Source organism: Arachis ipaensis, chromosome B09 (assembly GCF_000816755.2).
Source record: "Arachis ipaensis cultivar K30076 chromosome B09, Araip1.1, whole genome shotgun sequence".
Lineage (NCBI taxonomy): Eukaryota > Viridiplantae > Streptophyta > Magnoliopsida > Fabales > Fabaceae > Arachis > Arachis ipaensis.
Window position 1 is genome coordinate 124568267 of NC_029793.2, and position 15420 is coordinate 124583686.

Here is a 15420-nt window from a genome sequence, read left to right on the forward strand (position 1 = left end):
TGCCTGCAGGCGTTTGAAACGCTGAAAGCTAAGCTGGTCACAGCACCAGTCATTTCTGCACCAGACTGGACATTGCCATTTGAGTTAATGTGTGATGCCAGTGATCATGCCATTGGTGCAGTATTGGGACAGAGGCATGACAAGCTTCTGCATGTCATTTATTATGCCAGTCGCGTTCTAAATGATGCCCAGAAAAATTACACAACCACAGAAAAAGAACTACTTGCAGTCGTTTACGCCATTGACAAGTTCAGATCATACTTAGTAGGATCAAAAGTGATTGTGTATACTGACCATGCTGCTCTTAAATATCTACTCACAAAGCAGGATTCAAAACCCAGGCTCATCAAATGGGTATTGCTTCTGCAAGAGTTTGATATAGAAATAAGAGACAGAAAAGGAACAGAGAACCAAGTGGCTGATCATCTGTCCCGGATAGAGCCAGTGGAAGGGACGTCCCCCCCTATTACAAGTGTGTCACCATATGGTTATGTGGAGCTTCAAGATATTGATTCTGATAAGAAGTTCATTGTCAATGGACAGAGAATCAAGCATTATCTTGAAGGCAACATTGAGCAAGAATGCTCAAGGCTGAAGCTAGATTAAAAGTTCAGCAAGGTCCAGCTAAAGACAATAAAGAAGCGCTTGCTGGGAGGCAACCCAGCTATGGGGCAACAATCCTCTAAGCATTTTGCCCTATTTTTATTTTTATTTGTTTATATAAAGTTCACTGACACTAAGGTAAAGAATCATTTGCATAAGTTTACAGGGTTACAGAAGGAATCTACACACAAAACAGAGATATGGAGCTTACTGGCAAGAAAACGCCAGTGAAGGCCATTTTGGGCGTTCAGCGCCCAAAATGGGCATCCAGTGGGTGCTGAACGCCAGTAAGGATAGCTATCTGGCGTTCAACGCCAGAAAAGGGCAACAACTGGGCGTTGAACGCCCAGGAAAGCAGCATTTGGGCGTTGAACGCCCAAAACAGGCAGTGTTTGGGCGTTCAAACGCCAGGATGGTGGGGAGGAGCTCTCCTTCTACCCATCTCCTTCTTTTTCTTTTGCTTGAGGACAAGCAAAGCTCTAAGTTTGGTGTGTTTATCCGTGATCACTAAGATCATGGCCCCTAAAGGAAAACAACCCACTCCAAGAGGAGCAAGGGCGTGATTTAAAGGAACTGAAGCGCCAGAAATTCTCTATTGAAGGACCAAGAACCTCACAGACTAGAGGAACATCCACTTTCCAAACCTCAAGGTTGTTGAGTTCTAATCTTAGCCTTAACTCTGTGATAACTGTTCTTATTTTAATTTTACCTTAGGAGTCATATAGTAGTAATTAGTATCTATTTTGATTTTATCTCCAATTTAGCTATAGTTTATTTTTCTCACCATCAGCAAACATGAATAAAGTAGTAGATCTTTTGAATAAGAAGCAATAAAATTTCGAGTTTTAATAAGAGAAATTCTAATTAGTTAAATGTGGTGGCAATGCTTTCTGTCTTCTGAATGAATGCTTGAACAGTGCATATATCTTTTGAATTTGTTGTTTATGAGTGTTAAATATGTTGGCTCTTGAAAGAATGATGAACATGATACATGTTATTGAGAATCTGAAAAATCATAAAAATGATTCTTGAAGCAAGAAAAAGCAGCAAAGAACAAAGCTTGCAGAAAAAAAAAAAAGAAAGAAAAAAAAAGAGAAAGCAAGCAGAAAAAGCCAAAGCTCTTAAAACCAAAAGGCAAGAGCAAAAAGCCAAAGCCCTTAAAACCAAAAGGCAAGGGTAATAAAAAGAATCCCAAGGCTTTGAGCATCAGTGGATAGGAGGGCCAAAAAGGAATAAAATCCTGGCCTAAGCGGCTAAATCAAGCTGTCCCTAACCATGTGCTTGTGGCGTGAAGGTGTCAAGTGAAAACTTGAGACTGAACGGTTAAAGTCAAGGTCCAAAGCAAAAAGAAGAGTGTGCTTAAGAACTCTGGACACCTCTAATTGGGGACTTTAGCAAAGCTGAGTCACAATCTAAAAGGTTCACCCAATTAAGTGTCTGTGGCATTTATGTATCCGGTGGTAATACTGGAAAACAAAGTGCTTAGGGCCACGGCCAAGACTCATAAAATAGCTGTGTTCAAGAATCATCATACTGAAATAGGATACTCAATAACACCATCTGAATTCTAAGTTTAATCTCCGTGGGATTCGACCCTTACTCACGTGAGGTATTACTTGGATGACCCAGTGCACTTGCTGGTTAGTGGTACGCGTTGTGAAAAGTGTGATTCACAATTCGTGCACCAGATAACTAGGATAGGACTTCTAATTTCTCATACCTTGCCAAAAGTGTGTTTTACAGTTATTTATTTAAATTACAGTCTTTTACTTACTTTAATTGCAATTTAAATTACTTGTTCCTCATCTTCAAAACCCCAATTTACAATCTTCATAACCAATAATAAGAACGTACTTCCCTGCAGTTCCTTGAGAAGACGTCCCGAGGTTTGAATACTTCGGTTATCAATTTATTTAGGGGTTTGTTACTTGTGACAACCAAAACGTTTGTACGAAGAGATTTCTGTTGGTTTAGAAACTATATCTACAACGCGACTATTTTTATAAATTCTTTACCAGCAAAAATCCCAACGTCAGCAAGGTGCTCTATCCATGCTCACTTTTACGAAGCTTCCATTCTTTTCACTTTTTCATGCACCGCTCTTTTCACTTGTGCTCTATAAACAGGATAACATTTTAAGTTTCTCAATTACAAGAATTAATTAATTAATAGGTTAAAGTAATATATTAGTAAATAATTATTTTACTTTATTTATTAAATTTTTATTGGGTAAAATTTTACCTGCTTAGATGTAGAAATAGATGCTTTGCTATAATTGATTAGGATAAAAAAAAGAGTAATTGAATATTTTCTGTTACTCTCATAAAAATTCGAACAAATAACTTTAGAGTATTGAATTATTGCTAACTAGTTAAGCATGTAGCTAGTAGAACACATTTTACGCATGTAATTATACTCGCTTATTTTATAAGGTAACTATTGGTAACTGTTGAACATGTTCGACTTTTTGGAGGTAAGGTGCTCCATCCATGCTCACTTTTACAAAGCTTTCATTCTTTTCCTCACTTTCTTCTACACTGCTTTTTTGTTAAACTGCCACCATATTTTTCCGATACAAATTTATTGATGGCCAACCTATCACTTCTGCTCTATGGGCGGGGTAATATTTTAAGTTTTTAATTATAAGAATTAATTAATTAATTCATACGAAGGAGTCATATATTAGTAAATAATTGTTTTGCTTCATTTATTAAATTTTTATTGGATAAACTTTTACCAGTTTAGATACAGAAAAAGATGCTTTGCTATAATTGATTAGGATAAGAAAAGAGTGTAATTGAATATTTTCTGTTATTCTCATAAAAATTCGAACAAATAAATTTAGAGTATTGAATTATTGCTAGCTAACTAGGCATGTAGTAGAACAAATTTTACGCACGTAATTATATTTGCTTATTTTATAAGGTAATTGTTGAACATGTTCAAGTCTACTTTTTCGGAAGTAAGGTGCTCCATCCATGTTCACTTTATTTCACGAAACTTTAATTCTTTTCACTTTCTTTTGCATTACTCTTTTGTTGAACTGTCACCATATTCTTCCGGTATGATCTCACTAATAGCCAACCTACCACTTGTGTTCTATGGGTCGGAATAATATTTTAGATTTTTTAATTATAAAAATTATTTAATTAATAGGTCATAGTCATATATTAACAAAAAACTGTTTTACTTTATTTATTAAATTACTATTTGGTAGAATTTTACCTGCTTAAATTTAGAAGAAGATGCTTTGCTATAATTAATTAGGATAAGAAAAAAGTATAATTTAATTTTTGCTGTTCTCTCATAAAAATTGGAACAAACAAATTTAAAGTATTAAATTATTGTTAGCTAGTTAGGCATGTAGTAGAAAACATTTTACGCATGTAATTGTATTCGCTCATTCTATATATAAGGTAAAAATTCAGTTACAGTTAATTTAATGTGAAGTTGATAGTTAAAAATTGATAGTTAAAAATTATCATATGACAATTTAATTAAACTCATTTAACAACTTTTAATTATCAATTTTATATGAATTTAATTGCATCTTTCTATTGTATAATTGTAGAAACAAACATATACTACTTTTTTTTAGTTTCTACATCATTACTTTCGATATTGCATAATCTAATCTCTTTCATTAATTCGTTTCGTTTATATACTTAAATTTTTACTGTGTAATTTTATATATAAAATAGATCACATATAGATATAAGTTGTTTTTAGATCATCAAGCAAGTTAATTCAACTTTAAAATCAAGAGAAAAACTATATATATAAAATAAAACGTAGTGACCGAGCATATATAAAAAATAGAATTTAATAATAAAAAAGTGAATCGACCGATATTTAAGATTATAAATAATAGAAATTGTATGGAAAAGCAGGTATCTGATAACGAAAATGATTACTTACTTGGGTGGAGGTTTGGCAGGATTTTCGGGGAGAAGGGCTTTGAATTTATGAGTTGGATGTGTCTTCTTGGAAGACAGATTAAGCATCAAATCCACATTAGTCTGCTGAATCTCAGTTTCAGAAAAGGGTCTCTGAATTATGTGTGTATATATATCTCTAAGCATTAATACAAGGACGCATGCACGGAGGTCTGTTTTGTCTTTTTCATGTGTAGTGGGATTCGACAACCCCGTACATGTTGTCTGCTCTTAGTTACTCTCCATTATTCACTTAATTAAACTTACTTCAGCTGCCTCTTGCTTGCATTTACCAATATCAAGGGTCAATGGTCAATGATAACAATACATATACATACATAATAATATGGATAACTGTCTATTATATATACGTGGCTAGAGAGTAATAACTATAAGATCACACTTAACGCCACTGTTCTTTTAGATACAATTATATTCATATCAACAATGCATGAAAAAGTGAATGATATCGTTTTGAAAAAGAGTGTGCGAGTTGAGTGATAAAAAGGGATAGATGACTACCAACAATGACCTTATCGGTGGAGTGTGTTCTGCGGGTGAAAAAGGATAATTAATTAGGTATCAACATACAACCAACTATTAGTTGGATTATAAAAAAGTGGAGAAAACACTAAAAATATGTAATTTATTCTATCTCAAAAGATATAAAAATTGGTGTATAGTCATTCATACTTTAATTTTATTATTTGTCAATTTTATTTCTATCTCACTATTTACCATTTTGTTCTCACTATAATATTTTAGATACAATTATATTCATATCAACAATGCATGAAAAAGTGAATGATATCGTTTTGAAAAAGAGTGTGCGAGTTGAGTGATAAAAAGGGATAGATGACTACCAACAATGACCTTATCGGTGGAGTGTGTTCTGCGGGTGAAAAAGGATAATTAATTAGGTATCAACATACAACCAACTATTAGTTGGATTATAAAAAAGTGGAGAAAACACTAAAAATATGTAATTTATTCTATCTCAAAAGATATAAAAATTGGTGTATAGTCATTCATACTTTAATTTTATTATTTGTCAATTTTATTTCTATCTCACTATCTACTATTTTGTTCTCACTATAATAATAATAATAATAATAATAATAATAATAATAATAATAATAATAATAATAATAATAATAATGAGAGATTTCATTAGTTTTTTGTACAAATCACTTTAATTAGAAATATATGTATGTTGTTCTTAGAAATAGAAATATTTAAGCAAATTAAAGTAGAATCAAATTAGGTATGCCTCACCAACCCACTGCCATCTTAAGTAGTTAGTATCTTTATCATATTCATAATAATATACAACATATATATGTCTCTATATAGCTAGTAGTAGTAGATGTGTGTATTTAGGGAATAATAAAACACATACACATAGAGACCTAACAACTTAATTACACAATACTAGTTAATTAATAGGTGTGTGTATTTAGGGAATAATGAAACACCCATAGAGACCTAACAACTTAATTAGTTAACTTTACACAATACTAATTAATTAATAGGTGTGTGTATTTAGGGAATAATGAAACACCCATAGAGACCTAACAACTTAATTGATTAACTTTACACAATGCTAATATAATAATCAAGTTCATTGATTTCTAAAAAAAAAGTGTATTATAATTTTCTATATGTGAAAATTAAAGTAATGAAACCTAGCTATTTTTTTTTTCTTTTTTTTCTGTTTGAACAGTCTCACAACAATAACAATGCAATGTATATAAAAAAATTTAATTATTGTGTATAAAAATATCATTTGATTTTTATAAAAATTTTCATTATACTATGTACATAATATTTTTAACTTACAAATATGTTTGTAATGAGCTTAAAAATTTATTTAAAAATTAATAGAAAATAATGGTAAACTCTTAATTTTTGTTTGTAATCAAAATTATGTATGTTATATTTTGTAAAAACTAGTTATTTTAGTACGTAGGAATTTAAATATTAATAAAAAATAGAGTAAAGTGGATAGACTTTATAAAAAATAAAATACTTTAAATTAAGTGTAATAAGAGTTCTTCTTTTCATAATTAATGAGTTAGCCCATTTAAATTTTTTTTATCTGTCTCATAGCAATTACCAATTACATAAACGTTGTTATGCTTTTCAATTTTTTTCATTTTCATGGACACCTGTGATCTATTATTTTCAAATAAACAAATAATTAAGTTATTTACCAATAGCATGTGACAAAAATTAATGTTATTTAAATGAAACAATGATCAAGTGAAACACTAACACTTTGCTGCATGCTATAAATAGTTTAATCTCTGTGTATATTCAAAATCTTTTCGACGAAAACAGCCATACAAAAAAGCCAAAGTATGTGTTTTTTGGTATTTCAAGAACCTTCTTTAAGACATGGAAGTGGGTCTTTTGTTGCCAGAAGGTAGTGGTTTTTCAGAAACTATAAAATGGAATATGGTGGCAAAAAAGATTAAAAGTGTTGGTTATTTAGCACTTCCTATGATAACCATTAATTTGTCAACTTATTTTCTTTAAATAATTTTCATCATGATGGTTGGTCATATAGAAAAATTTGCTCTTGATAACCATTAATTTGTCAACTTATTTTCTTCAAATAATTTTCATCATGATGGTTGGTCATATAGAAAAATTTGCTCTCTCCAGCACAGCTATTGCTACTTCTCTTTGTGTTGTTTCTGGCTTCAGTGTTATTGTAAGTATTTTTTCTCTTATCTCATATCATAGTCTTCAAATTTTTGTTTCAAAATTAACTGTGTTTTATTATTTTGTTTTATCAAACAGTTTGAAATGTCATGTGCATTGAAAATTCTAGGTGGCCAAATCTATGGAGCAAGACAATATAGAAGATTTTGTGTTCTAGTCTACACGTACTGCTATTGTAGCTTTGAGTCTAGCTTGTGTTCCTCTCTCTCTTTTATGGATATGCTTGGGAAAAATAATGATTTTGTGTGGTCAAGAATCAAGATCCTTTGATTTTACAAGAAGTTGGAAAATTTGCTGTGTGCCTTATTTCTGCTTTATTTGCTTATGCTACACTTCACACTAGCTCTCATTCGCTACTTTTTGATGCAAAGTTTGATCTTTCTTCTTGTTATGAGTTCTTGTGTCACTTTTTGTTTTCACATAGCTTTCTGTTGGATACTTGTTTTTCAGTTCCAACTAGGTAACTTAGGAACAGCATTTTCTATTGGCATTTCATATTAGTTGAATGTGATTTTGCTTGGACTATATATGAAATTCTCTGCTCAGTGTGAAAGGACTCGTGCTCCAATCTCCATGGAATTATTCCATGGCCTTGGAAAGTTCTTGTGCTATGCCGTTCCATCTGCTAGAATGATTTGGTTAGTTTCTTCCTTTAGAATTTGATCTTACTATATACATACATGCATATGCACGCATGCTTATTTGTTTCTATTGTGTTTGATGATCAATGCAGCTTTGAATGGTGGTCATTTGAGCTGCTTACTTTGCTTTCTGAGCTTCTACCAAATCCAGAGCTTAAAGTTTCAGTTTTGTCCATATAGTAAGTAGGACTTGATCATTGAAAATGAGAGAAATTTTTATGTTCTACAATCTCAATTGAAATTAGAATAATTATTGATAAAAATATTATTAAAAGATTTTTAAGTATTGGTAAAAATATTATTAAATTAAAATAATAAAGACACATTTAAAATATTTAAAAACATGAAATGACGTTTGAAGATGTTTATTTTAATAAGTAAATAAAACATATAAATCTTTTTTCATACTTTATTATTTGATATATACCTGTATTAACAATTTCATAAATCAGTTGAATTAATTTTTTTTGATGTTATAAAATAAAACTTACACATAGATTACTAATTTTTCGTATGTATTTTTTTTATTTGCATAATTATTTTTAAACAATGATTTAAATTATATCATATGTATTTTGTGTTTTCTTTTTATTAGTTATTTTAGTTTTCGTTTTTTTTGTTATACCATTCACTTTCACTTTGGGATTAGGCATAAAATACATTAAAATGTTGAGTTTTTTTAATTTTTTTTACACTTTGAACCAATAAATTTTGCATTTTTTTGGTTTTGTTTTTTTAAAAGATAAAAGAGATTTTAATAATATAGGACATCTTACTGCTAAGTATTATAAAAATCGTTACAAGATATTAATTACTTATATAAAAAATATTCACATGCATTTATTATGTGAGAACTACAATATATTAATTTGTAAAACAACCATAAAAATAATAAACAAATATTTTTCAGCAATTATAAGATTATATACCATAATCAATTTGAAAAAATAAAAAATTATTTAAATAAGATTTTTGCGTAAATTTTGTAAAATTCATGCATTTAATTGATTGAAAAAAATAGCATACAAAATATCATTTAAACAGTATTATTTTAAATAAGAATTTATTTTTGTAGAATTTATTTAAGAGACTAAAAGACCTTTAAAAATTATTTAGAATAAAAATTATCTAATTATATTAAAAATTGTAAATTTTAATTTTTAAAAAGACTAAAATACTCCTATAATTAATTTATAAAAGAGTAAAATAATATTAGAAAATTAATTTAAAAAAGATTAAAAAGACTAAAATGTCATTTGACATTAATTTAAAAAGGCAAAACTACCATTATAGTATTAATTAAGAATTTTCGACTGTATTATAAATTAGAAATTTAATTTTGATTTTAAGAATATTAAATTACCCTATTGATTTGTTTTTAAAACACTAGTATGTTACAATTAATTCATGGACCTTCATAGTCATAATGCATTACCCAACTAATAATTTTTCATGCACTCACCTAACAATCCACACATAACCAACGATTAAAAAGCCCACACAACTATCAACCCATACACCCCATCTCATGTTATAAGTTCTATGTCCCGTTAGATCAGCACAAAGTCGCAAACAAACTTTTGTAAGACCAAAAACCTTTGAAAAGTCTTATTATGATCAAGTCTCAAATCATATAGTTATTTACAGCCTTAATTTCAGAAATTATTTTATTAAAAATAATTAAGGCAAGTTTTGATTTATTGAATTTGAAATAAGTTATGATTATTATCCAATTTTATAATTATTAGATTATTTTCTATATTTAAATTATAAAGTTGATATTTATGAAATAATAAGGATTTTATATGACTTGGACTAAATAATTAATATTTTAATATATTAATACAGCTGTTTTGAAAAATAGAAAAATTAATTATATTATTTCTAATTTTTAGTTTTGGACATTTTATTAAAAATAATTTGTAAAATTGATGAATAAATAGTATTTTCTATATATAATTAGTGTTGAATTTAATTTGAGTTTCAATTATTATATTATTCCCAATTTTATTTAAAATTACAAAAATATCCTTAACCCTAATTTTCAAAATAATAAAAACCCTAACCTAGTAACTCTATACCCGACCCGGTTCCCTCTTCACTCACACCCAGCAGCAGCAACGCACCTCTTCCCCCCTTTCTCCAGTCACGCGCAGCAGCAGTAGGGAAAAGGAATCAGGCAGCAGCCTCACCCTCCCTCAGCGTAGCAACACACACACGCAGTTTCCTTGTTTTCCCTGAACGATAGAAACAAAGAAAGAAAGAGAGATCTGAGGGGGAGTAGAGGAGATCAGAGGAGAAGGAGGGGAGGGGCTTTTGCCGCCACCTCCATCGCGCGCTACTGCCGACCTGGAACCACCGCCAATGCGTCCTGCCGTTGCCGCCACCGTGAAGCCGCCGATCTAGCCTGAGTGAGAGAGAGATCGAGGCGAGCTTTGAGGAAGGGAGCTGCGTGAAAATGGAGGAGAACGGCGCCGTCCCTTGCCGCGATCGAGGCTCGCTGCCGCCGCGTTGCTCCGGTTTGTCGCGCCGCCACTGTCGTCCAGGGAAGACACCGCCACTGTCGTCCAGGGAAGATCGCCGTTGTTTTTGTGTCCTCCAACGGCGCCGCTACACGAGCCGGAGGAACTCGTCCCTGTTGAGCCGCCGCCGCCACTGCTAGGGTTTGCCGCCGCCGTGCCGTTGGGAGGAAGGCCGTCCAGTCACACCGAGCAGGAGAGACAGAGAGAGCTGAGGCCGAGCTGGGGGTCCAACCACCGCAACCAGCCGCCGTTCACGTCGCCTCCGTCGGAACCGCCGCCGTCGCTACCAGCTTTACCTCTGACGTGGCTGATTATGGGTGAAAAGGGGGCGAAGCTGCCTCTGCCATCGGAGAACCCTGCTGCCGTCGCCGGAAGAACTCTGCCGGTAAGGGTTTTAATTGAGGTTTCTGCCTTTTTGGATTTCGAGAAGGTTTTAATGCTGCGTGGTTTTTATAGTTGATCCACCGGAGCTGTTGCCGGGCCTGTTCGAAATCGCAGCTGCTTTGTTTCGCTAGTTCAGTAAGTATTTATGTTTCGGAAAGCCTCGCGTTAGTATTTTGTTGTGTTCGATTATTGAATATGAGTTTTGATAACGTGGGGTCGAGTTCTGATTATTGTATGTTGCGATTAGTGTTGCTATGTTTATTGCGAAGTGGCTTGGAGCCGAGGTTTTGGGTTGCCGGTGATTTTGAGCTGAGGCGTAGAAAGGACTCTGTGAGACGTTTGGGTTATGGATTTGCGTTTTGAGGTAGGGGTGCTTTCCGAAAACTATATTTTATATATTGGAATTATTACATATGGATACTGATGTGAGACAATGTACATTTGGTGATTGTATAAGCCTCATGTGATGTTGATTGTTTTGGATGAATGTAATTATATGTTTGAATGGATTATTATTTGGTTTTGATGAATGGATTGTTGTGTGGCTTTGTGAAATGAAATGCTTTTGAAGTTGATTCTTTTAAAGCTTTGAAATCGAGTTTAATCCGTTGAGAATTGATTTGAGTTAATTTTCTGGGGGATGTGAAAAATAGAATACACTCTTGAATTCAGCCTGGTTTGCTTTAAATGATCTGGCTTGATAAATGATGGTTGTTGACCGTTTCTTTAAAGCTTTAGAAATGGGTTTATTCGGCTGATAATAATTTGATTTTGAAACGGTTTTCTTGAAATATGGAATTGAGATGACTGTTGGATTGGGCTTGCCTTGAACTGATTTTGGATTTTGGGCTGTTGAAAAGGATTGTGGACTGTTTTGTTGGGACCCGAACCGGGTGACAAAGTCTAAGTTTTAGAAGAGGTGCTGCCGAAATTTCCGGTAGAATTCAGGACTTTACTGAAATGTTATTCGGAAACTTGTGAGTTAATGGCTTCTACTATTTTATCTGAATTATTAAAAAAGGGATGACTTATGCTTTTGAAATGAATTATTAAAAAGGAAATTGTGATTTAGTCTTGTTTCTTAAGAAAAGTATTATATTACCCTTGTGAACAAGTTATTTAGATGAAACTTATGCTTTAAGGCTGTTTTAAATGTGAAAAGGGTTTATGCCTTTGAATTTGGCTTGAGGATTTCAATCAGAGAATTTTCAGTGACTTTGAAAGAACCTGAACGTCTATTGACAAGTTTCATTCTAAAATGTTTTGGGAAAAATCTTAAGTACTCTTGAGTTCTGAGTTTTTGCAAGACTAAAATAATTTTTGAGCCGTTGAAACGCTTTAGAATTTCCCATGGGGTTGAAGCTGGTTTTTGTTTAAGTAAAGGAAACGGCTTTGAAAAGAGTAATTGGTTATGTGACTCGGTTTGGCTTAGATCCTATTTTGTTTTTCAAATCAGGAAGTCAAGGTTTTAATGATTTTAAGTGAATTTGAGGAAATGAGTTATGTTAATCTCCCCTAAAGACTTGGGACTCTGCCAGGGAACCTTTGTTATAAAATCCCATTGTTGGATGGATGATTTTGAATATTTCAAAATAAATCTTTAACTTGACATGGTTATGGAAGTTTTGGAAAGAGGATGCCGAGAGTGGCATTGTTTTCAAAGGGGAACTTACCTTGAGTAAAAGAGGCTTATGAGCCTGAGATGATTTGAGAACTGAGATCTTTAAAGCCAAGGTTGAAAAGAGTTGAAAATTGATTTCAAAGTGAAATGAATTGAGAAAAAGTGATTTATGGCTTAGATGCCGATTTCATTAATTTGATGATGTTGAATGGTGGAAGTGCTATTTTGTTATGGGCCGGAATGGCTGTGTATGATTATAAATATTGGCTGGTTCTGGATTGAACCGTGAGCCGGTATGACTGAGATGGATGTTGATACATGGCTGAGAATGAATGCATATATGCTGAGATATTGATAATTGTGATTTTGCACTTCCACTATCTGAGATATGAGTTTTCCTGGGTAGTAGCAGTGGCTAGCCACCACGTGCTCCAGGTTGAGACTTGATACTCTGCTGACCCTATGTCGTAAGTGTGGCAGGGTACTGTGAAAGCCCCAGATGAGCTCGCCCCCGTGAATATACATTAGTGAGGGTGTTGGATATGGATCATGATTATGATCACGATTATGTTGAGTATAACTCGAGTTGGGGATGCGCGACAAAGGGACAGTCTAGTGGTTAGCTACCAGGACTTGTCGGGCTGGTTTTATAACCGACAGATGATATCATCAGCCACTAGGGCAGGCATGCATCATATGCATCTATATGACATTGTTTGGGTGTGCATTTTGTATTTGGTTTGCCTTTGTGACTACTTGTGATTAATTGTTAATTGTTCTACTTGCAATAACTATTTGGTTGTGCTTGAATCTTCCTATTTGTGTTTGCGACTGAGATTCTGTTGGACTGTGGTGATTGGTTGCTGGTTGGATTTATTTGGGCCTAGGGCCGTGGTTGAAATGAGATGGACCGATGGTTGGTTTCAGTTTTGTGTTTCTGGTTTGGAAGAATATGAAAAGCTATTTTGGTTCAACATAGATAAACCTTTTGAACGGCTTTTGAGTTTTTGAGAGTTGAACGGTTTCTCTTTCAGAAAAGATTTCCAACTTTACTTTTATTGTAAACCGTTGTTTTTGAAAAGAGGCATAAGACGGTTATTAATCACTGGTACGGTTTATCTTCATGTAATCTTTATGAGTTTTTGTAAGTTGTATGATACCTATGGATGTACGTTGTATAGCAAAGTATTTTTGGATCGGTATTGCGGTTTAAAGATTTAAACAGGCTCATATTTTAGTATTAAATAGTATAAGAGTCGTCGTAATGTCCGAGCTATCAGAGTTGCGCAGCCGGAAGCGTGAGCTTTGGTAGTTAGGGTGTTACAGCCTTCACCAAACACCTCTGCAACACCTGTGCAGCGTCTGATAGCATTTCTCAGCATTTGTACGTGTCTCATTCACCTTTATTCACCTTCATAGCTGCCATAACTCTTTCGGACTCACAAGCTCTTCTAGTGAGCTCAAATATTTTTGAATGCCAAAATATTTTAAGCTATTTTTTTAGTTATGAACAAGATGTGTTGGATTATGTCATAAATATGATTCCCATAATGTGTCTCTATTATATTAGACACTTTACATGGTACTTTTTTAGGTTGGTAATTTTTTTTCCCTTAGCATTATTATTTAATGCACAATTTATATCTTTCTATGAAATATAACACTTAGTCATGTTAATATATAAGTATTGCTATAGGATGTGGTTGGCAAAAGTTAGGAACATATGTGAACCTTGGAGTTTATTATATTTTGAGAATTCCAGTTGCTATTATATTGGATTTTTGGGTACAGTTGAGTTAAAAGTTTGTGGATTGGAATAATAAGTGATATTTTTTGCAAAATAATTTTGCTTTCTCTCATTACAATAAGTACAAATTGAAAAAAATAAGTTTGTCCTCATTTTTCTAGTTTTTAGAGTCTATTTAATTAATTGACTTTTTTTTATTATTTAAAATATTAAAAAAAACATATTTTAGTTGTTACTTCATGCTCTATATATATGAATTCCAGGCAATAGAGGCAAGAGAAAAAACATTTGAAGGAAGATTTTCTATAGAATATGCATTAGTGTGAGATTAAATTTAAATGTTTAAAATAATATTTATTATGAATATGTATTAGTGTGAGAGAATTGTTATGTGTGTATATTCAAAGTTATAATTAAAAAAAATCTTTAATTATCTTGTTATTCTCAATATGAATTACCATTGTGCTTACCATTTTTCTTGTATTTATCATTGGTTGTTGTTAATATGAATTTTCATTCATAATTCATTTCGTCTCTTCATATCATTCATAATATTATACCCTAAAGTATATCATCAAAGTAATTGATAAATAAAAATTAAATAAATTAAAGTTAGAGAGACACAGATTTACCTAATGTGTCTTTCATAGTCCTTTTCTAATAATTAACTCCATTCTCATAATTTGATTCCCACTTTAACTAATTTGTTCTTTTTTCAAAAGGTTAATTAAATAGCAAGGTCTAAGACATTGTTGTCAATAATGAACAAAAGTAGTGAACAAACTAATAAATTAAACTAAATGGTACTCATTGTTGTTCTTATTATGGAAGAGTTGCTAGCTAGTTAGATGCGTATTTTCTCAGTGGTATTAATTTATCATTATAGAAAGAGTGATGACTCATTTGACATATATATAATGTTTTCATAGGCTCTGTTGGCCATTCTTGTTGGCGTTACTCTTTAATTTGGACCTAACGTCCATTTGTTATATCCATATATGTATGGCTTATGTATGTATATATGTATAAATGAGTTAACTTTAGATTTATACATTTGTCTAAAACGATATTTATGTATTTACCCAAAACGATGTATATATAACTGTGTAAATTAGTAGCTATAATTTGTGTCTAGTATATGCATATTTGGCAATAAAATTGCACAAAATATAATTAAACTCAAAGTCCTAGCTAGTAACATCAAGTTAAGGGGCAATTCATCAATTTATTAATTAATATA

At 32.2% G+C, this 15420-nt stretch overlaps 1 pseudogene; it reads left to right on the forward strand.

Annotated features, from left to right (window-relative positions):
- On the forward strand, positions 6899 to 14348 carry LOC107616062 (annotated as a pseudogene).